The sequence below is a fragment of the Nothoprocta perdicaria genome, unplaced genomic scaffold (genome assembly GCF_003342845.1).
Source record: "Nothoprocta perdicaria isolate Ctin4 unplaced genomic scaffold, notPer1 scaffold_22, whole genome shotgun sequence".
Taxonomy (NCBI): domain Eukaryota; kingdom Metazoa; phylum Chordata; class Aves; order Tinamiformes; family Tinamidae; genus Nothoprocta; species Nothoprocta perdicaria.
This window is the reverse complement of record NW_020455415.1, coordinates 2917177-2923721: the sequence shown is the minus strand read 5'-3', so window position 1 is coordinate 2923721 and position 6545 is coordinate 2917177. Positions and strand designations below refer to the sequence as shown.

The 6545-nt window shown below is 47.0% G+C and overlaps 1 protein-coding gene across 1 annotated transcript in view; it reads left to right on the top strand.

The window, feature by feature from the left end:
• Nucleotides 1-103: 103 nt before the first annotated feature.
• Nucleotides 104-6545, top strand: part of PASD1 (PAS domain containing repressor 1) — a 43893-nt gene continuing 37451 nt past the window's right edge. The window contains exon 1 of the mRNA XM_026039052.1: nt 104-144. The gene's annotated coding sequence lies outside the window, so the exon portion shown is untranslated. The remainder of the gene's footprint in view (nt 145-6545) is intronic.

Here is a 6545-nt window from a genome sequence, read left to right as displayed (position 1 = left end):
CCGTGCTGCGCCGCCCGCGCCATGTCCCCGCCGCGCCGCGCCAGCCCCGGCCGCGCCGTAGCCCCCGGAGCCCGCTGCGCACCGCGCCGGCGCTCGGCATGGCACTGAGCGCTCCCGCGGGACGCCCGCGCATCCTCCCCGACGGTAGGTACGGGCGGCGGGACGGGCACACGCGGGCATCGCGCGCACCGGCCCCGGCGCTGCCCCGGGACGGGCCCGCGCTGCGGGCGCCACAGGTCCCCGCGCGGCAGCCCCGCGCTCCTCCCGCGCCCTCCCGTCRGTGCCGGGGAAGTTTCGGGGTGAGGATTCACTGCTGGAACTTAGCGCCGAGGTCGCCCCGGTTTTTAGCACCTGAGGTGCGGCGGCTGCGCCGGGATTGTCGCGCCGGGGACACTGGCCCGGCGGAGCTGCGGGCGCCGGGAGGGGACAGCGCGGGTCCCCGGTCCCCTGTCCTTGTGCACGGGGTGGTCTGCAGGGCAGGGAAAGCAGCGGCTGCCACGGGAGGTTTCCTTCCTAAATATAGAACCTCGCATCCAGGTCGGATAGTTACTCCTCCCACCGGGTTATTGTGTCATGCGATTTTACAAACTGTTTACGTTACAAGCGGGGAATTCTGAAGCCTCTGAAAGTCCTTCCTAACATTTTGGCTACCGGTTTGTGAATGGCAACTCCAAGCACCGGTCTTTGATGGCAGAAAATACCATGCGATCGCTGCGGAGCTTGTGTTCGGATGTGTTGTACACTGAGCCTGCTGTGATTCATAAGCGAGGTGTCACATGTGCCTGAGAATCCCTGGTCCACTGGAAGTGTTCCCAGATGTCCCCCAGTCCCTGAAGGCTGCCAGGCCCCCTCCTCCAGCCGAGGGGCTGCGTGGGGAGCCCAGCAGCCCTTTCCGAGGGCAGAACTGGCACATCCTGCCAGGCMGGGCAGCTCCCCGAGCAAAGTCGTGTTCTTGGCAAGGGAGTCGCCCTGGCGCTTGGGTGGCTGAACTCGGTGCTGTTGAAATGTGCCACACTTTGCCCGCTTGAGAGGGTGCAGCGTCACCTGCGAGGGCAGGGTTATTGATTACCCGACTTTATTGTGGTGCGCAGTGAAAGCCGAGCTGCTGATTTGCCTGATGAGACAAGACCTGCTCGCCCTATAGATGGGAAAAGGTCAGGAGTGTCTTYGGCTTTGAACCCTTTGGGATGCTGTCTTGTCCATATCGTGCCCAGTCGCTCCTCACCAGCCCCTGATGTGCAGCAGGGGGAACTTGCCTAAAGAGGAGCCTGTTCTTGTGTCTGCTGTATTGGCTTTATGGGCTTCAGAGATCCTACAGATGTTGTTCAAAATGCTGGATAGTTTGGGGAGCACACAGCGGGAAACCCAGCTGCTGAATATACTACAGCAAAATACACCGTTTTGTTTGGAGATTTGTGCAATTTTTATAGACTTCCTCAGCTTCAGTGCATCGTGATAGTTATCTAATCAGAAATATATTGAAATATGTATATAATATGTAGAAATATATTTGGATTTTTGGTTTTCTAGCAAATGTATTCCAGAAAGATAGATCATTTCCCTGTAGTGTCCTGAGCAGAGCACAGGAGCAGCATGTGCACTGGCACAGAGTAGTGGAGAGCTCAAATTCAGAGTTACACAGCAAGTAGTAATGAGGAGAACGGGCTCTCCAGTGAAGCCAGACATGGAAGCTCGTGTGGATGGGAGACATTCATTTATTTTGCTACCAAATCTTTAAACTTTTTCTGGAAGCTGTAATAGGAAAGATGTAAATAGGAAAGAAGCAATTACTTACAGGTTGTTTCTGTTATTCTTTCAGAACTATGTGTTAGGATTATTTGYGCTAGAGGAAAAAAGAAAACTACTTTGAAAATTTTAAAGTAAATGGYAAATTTCAGTGAAGTTAAGCAGTAAACTTTGTGGCAGTTCCTGGTTTTGAGCCACTCAGTTTATGTCTATATTAAATTATTTCAATGTTTTAAGACACACACCAAATACTCAGAAATAGCTCGGGGTTAAAGATTAAAATTAGMAAGTGAGTAGTTCATAATTAAACTCTCATGGTGTTGGAAGCAACATTAAATTTCAGAGATAATGATGTCAAACCCAACTTCTGCTTGTTAGTACCGCCAAGAAATTTGGTAGGATGGTTTGCACTTGGATCGAGGGCTTGCCTATGCACAGAAGTCACATTGTTTTGCCCTAAATCATGCAAACTCCCAAGATGCACTTGCAGTGATAAAAAGATTTTAATGCCAGCCTAGCTCATTCTTTTAAAATTAGGGGAATAATGTGTATACCAGGACAACTGAACTCATGGCTTGTAATGAAATAGTTACATTACTACCAGAAGAATAGRTCCTCAGCCAAAGTAATAATACCAATGAAAATCATAGTATGGATCAGACTTTGTTATCGTTAAAATGATAGACCTCTGTATCACCCTCAYTCCATCCTCTCTAATAAGGAAGTCAGATGGATACAAAGCTGTATTTATTTTTTACGACCTGGCTAACACCCTTCTCCYACATAGACCTTTACACCTTGAGGCCGCGTTAGAGCACCCACGTTGTGCCTGCTCGCTGCAGCCAGCAGGACCCTCATGTACCGCCGAGCAAAACCTGCCCTGAGAAGCCAACGCTGAGGTTCCCCGTGTCCCTGCAGTCCCTCGTTGAGCTCTCCTTGCCCCACACGCTGCCGAGGATGCTGTTCTTCCTCCTCTTGGTTCACCTCTTGGTTCCTTCAAGGCAAGTACCAGGATGCTGTGGTACCCAAGAACTTGCATGGGCCATGAGGAGAAAAGACCTTCTTGYCCTGGGGCCAATATGCTGAGTGAAAAGCGCCCCTGAGCAGAGCCCATTTATTATCTCTAAAGTCCCACTTCAGGTCTGGTTTAAAGTGTGATTTTAGTGGTGCCACTTCCCTGGTTGTAGGTGAGATTTAAGTGGTGCATGGGCCCTGACAAACCTTCTGTGCAAAGAGGTGTCTGCTTGCTCTACATCTCCCCAGCCTCTGAGCTGTGAGATTCAATCAAATTGCATAGAAGTGTATRCAGTTAATGAGTTTGACCTACTTAGTATGGCTTCATTGGCTTTGGCCTTGTCCACACAGCGAGATTACACCAGTCGAGTTCAAGTCCATTTTTAAAGTGATTTGATTCACCTGATGTGAACTGTCCCGAGGTCATTCTTATTTGGGTTCAAATAAACTTAATTTTGGGTTAACCTAAACCTGCAGTTAGTCAATTTACCCAAAACTGAAATTAGCCATGCCTAAACTGAAAGGAGAACTCACGTCTCTAAATAATGACACAACTTGCCCACGAAAGCAGGACCTTCTGTAGAATCTGGCCTACAGTGTAATTACCAAGAAATCTGTGAGAGACTGAAAGCTATTCATAGCAAAGTGTTTAAAAAAAAATAAAAGGCAAAACTTAAATATCCTGGTGAGACAAATGAGGGAGTCTGGATGACCCAGTCCTGAAATACTGGAGGCACTGGCATCTTCTCTCACAGGCTTTCCATCACTTCTCAGCTGCGGAGGTGGAGAAGCGGTTGTGTCTTGTAAGTGAAGGCCCTATACAGTGGAAAATAATAATAATAATTAAAAAAAAAAAAAAAAAGGATAAAGGATACAGGGCATTACAGACCTGGTGGTTTGAATGCACTGGTATGCAGTGGGTCATGACGTATTTTGAAAAAAATAATAATTACACATAGAAATAATGAGGAAGCAGGTTAAATTATGACAAGATTTTATCAAAGATTGATTGTGCAGTACTGTTCTAATGTCTCTTTTGTATAATAGGTTTCTTAAGTGGAGTGATAGGAGATTTTAGATGAATTACAGTCTTCTAAAGCCAAGTGTTTGATACCATGTCCCCTAAGACATCATTTTTTCAGCTGAAGAGACTGGCCCAGTACAAGAATTGAAAGGYGCAAAAGGAGCGRTCTAAGGAAAAGGTAAAACAGTTGYAGTCAAAGAAAGTCATCTGGGTGGCGAGGGGTTAGTGCTGGTCCCCCGGGACGGGTCTTGCTTGTGTTTAGCACGGCTGCTTTGACCGATGAGAAAGAAGTCAACGTGGACTCATGTGCTGTGGATGGCACRAAGTTTGGAGGTGTTGTCCCTGATCAGGAGCACTGGATTATCATACAAAAGCATTTAGATGCCTCTTGATTGTAGTGATCACAATAGACATTTAGTAATAAGAACTGCTGTAAACCCAAAGCCCATTGACTGGCAGTAGTGGAGGCAGCGACGTGGCCGCACTGGCTCATCGGGAGATCCTTCTGAGCCGTCACGGGACAGAGGTTTGGAAGAGAATATTGCCATTCTTGACTGCTCAAAGGAAAATATGATTAAAAATGCAAAGAAAAGTGTTTTTTTTTTTTTTTTTTTTTTTTTTTTTTTTTTTTTTTTTTATCAGTGTGCAAAGCACTGGTACGTGTGTTTTGCATCGGTCATGCCGTTGCACACTAGGGTATGGTGCATACCACCGGATACCCCAATCAAGAAAATGCTAAATGAGAACAGTAGGAGGGCAAGTGAAGTGATTACATGAATGGAGTAGCTGTTTTATGAAGTGAGATTAAAGAGCTTAATTTGTTTAGCTCCATCCAATTGAAGAAATGAAGGGATGGTTACGATGAGTCTTTGTACACACCATTGGGGCTAAATAACAAGAAGGCAGAAAAACTGTTTAAGTCAAATAATAGCATCAAAACAAGCTCAAATTCTATAAGTTGATCATGAATAAATTTGGGAAATTATAAGAAAGCTTCTGACTACTGAAAGACTGAAGTTGCGTAATAGTCTTTCAATTACGGTAGTAGTTTTGAGATAGCTCTCGATAATCTTATGGAAGAGATTGTACAATTGAATAAGAGAATTCCTGGAGATGGGATATTACGTTTGTAGAGCAAGTCCTTGGGTCTCCAGTGTATTAGTATTTTCAAGGGCAAGGCTGAGAGTGGTTCAGTTCTTGTTTGCACTGTGTGATACTAACTCCATGCATCGAGACTTCTGCTAATTTCTAGCGATCTGGGGCAAGGGTTTTTTCCCCGTTACTGCAGATTCAACTCTCTGCTTCTCTCTCAAATGCTGGACCCTGGCCACAGCTGGAGAGGTAACGAAGATGTGCAGTCCAGAATGTCCTCATAGCACTAGGGAGTCACCATTGCCTGGGCAGTGTTTTCTAAAGTGCTGTCCGGGTTGACCTGCTCAGCAGATTTGGGATTGGAGAGGAATTTTTCCTTCAGGTTGTGTTGCCAGGAGCTGCAAGGTTTTGTTTGTTTGTTTGTTCATTTTTTTTTGCTTTTCGTAGTGCATTTCATGGCTTTTTTTATAGGATCTGTTGCTAGTGCTGTTCAATGAACTTTGTGTGGTTGCAAGGACGTGCAATATTGACAATGCTCTTCCGTCTGCCCTACCCTTTTCTGTGTCACAGACCAGTTTTATCTATCATGCTTCTCATGCATATCGTAAGTTTGCTATAGGATGCCAGGAAGTGGTCTGGGTCTCCCGCTGCATCTTGGCAGCCTGAAGAGCAGCTGTCAAGTAGGCACTGATGGCCTTGTTTCCTGAGACGAGGGGCTGATGTTGATGTCCTCAGTTTTTCCTTTCTAAAATATGCTGCAAAGCTGGACTTAGAATTATGTCTGCTGTGAGGTAGATCAGAATAAAATTCTGTAGACTGCCCAAGGTGATAACCTCTAGAATTAAAAGATTGCTGGCCACTAATGGTGAATTAGTTTTGTTATAGAAAAGTTGAACATATAATGTGCATTTTCTCTTACTGCAAGAAAAGGAGAAAGAGCCAGGGAGAAAGAGTGAGGAAAAAGGTAGAGAAAGAAGAAAAAGGAGCGAAAAGAAGCAAGCAAGGAGAGGAGAACAGATTGACTTGGCCCAAAGCAGAGATCACATACGTGATAAGCTGCTTGTTAGGAGAAATTGAAATATGGAAAAATGAGAGTGGAGACGGGGATAACAGCGGGCCTGCGGAAGCGTGTTACCCAAACACCGCTGCGCTGCTGAAATGTGTTGAATCATCTGACTGTGACTTACGTTCCTAGGAGGGCACCGTTGTATAATTTACAGCCCCGCATGCACCGGCTCTGCAGGACGGTCCCACTCGTGGCGGGAGATCGGTGCTGGGCAGTCCGGGAGCTGCCGCCAGCAGCTGGTGCAGCCACCCCCATGGGCACCTCGCCATGGCTCTGTGCACCATGTAGATGAGCCTGATTGATTGTACCACCACTCCGATCTTGGGCTTCACCGTTCCCAATATTGGTACCCAGCATGGCCATGGCAGGGATTTAGAGTTCTGGCCTGRTCCCTGTAGATGTATCATGCTCTTGCTAGGTCTCTGCTCCCCCAGCTCCTCACATCCTCCTCACCTGCAGGATGTCCTCAGAATCACAGAACTGTAGGAAGGTTGAGGTTAGAAGGATCCTCTAGAGATCATCTAGTCCAACCCCCCTGCTCCAGCAGGGACACCTAGAGCGTGTGGCACAGGGTGGCATCCAGGCRGGTTTTGAAGACCTCCA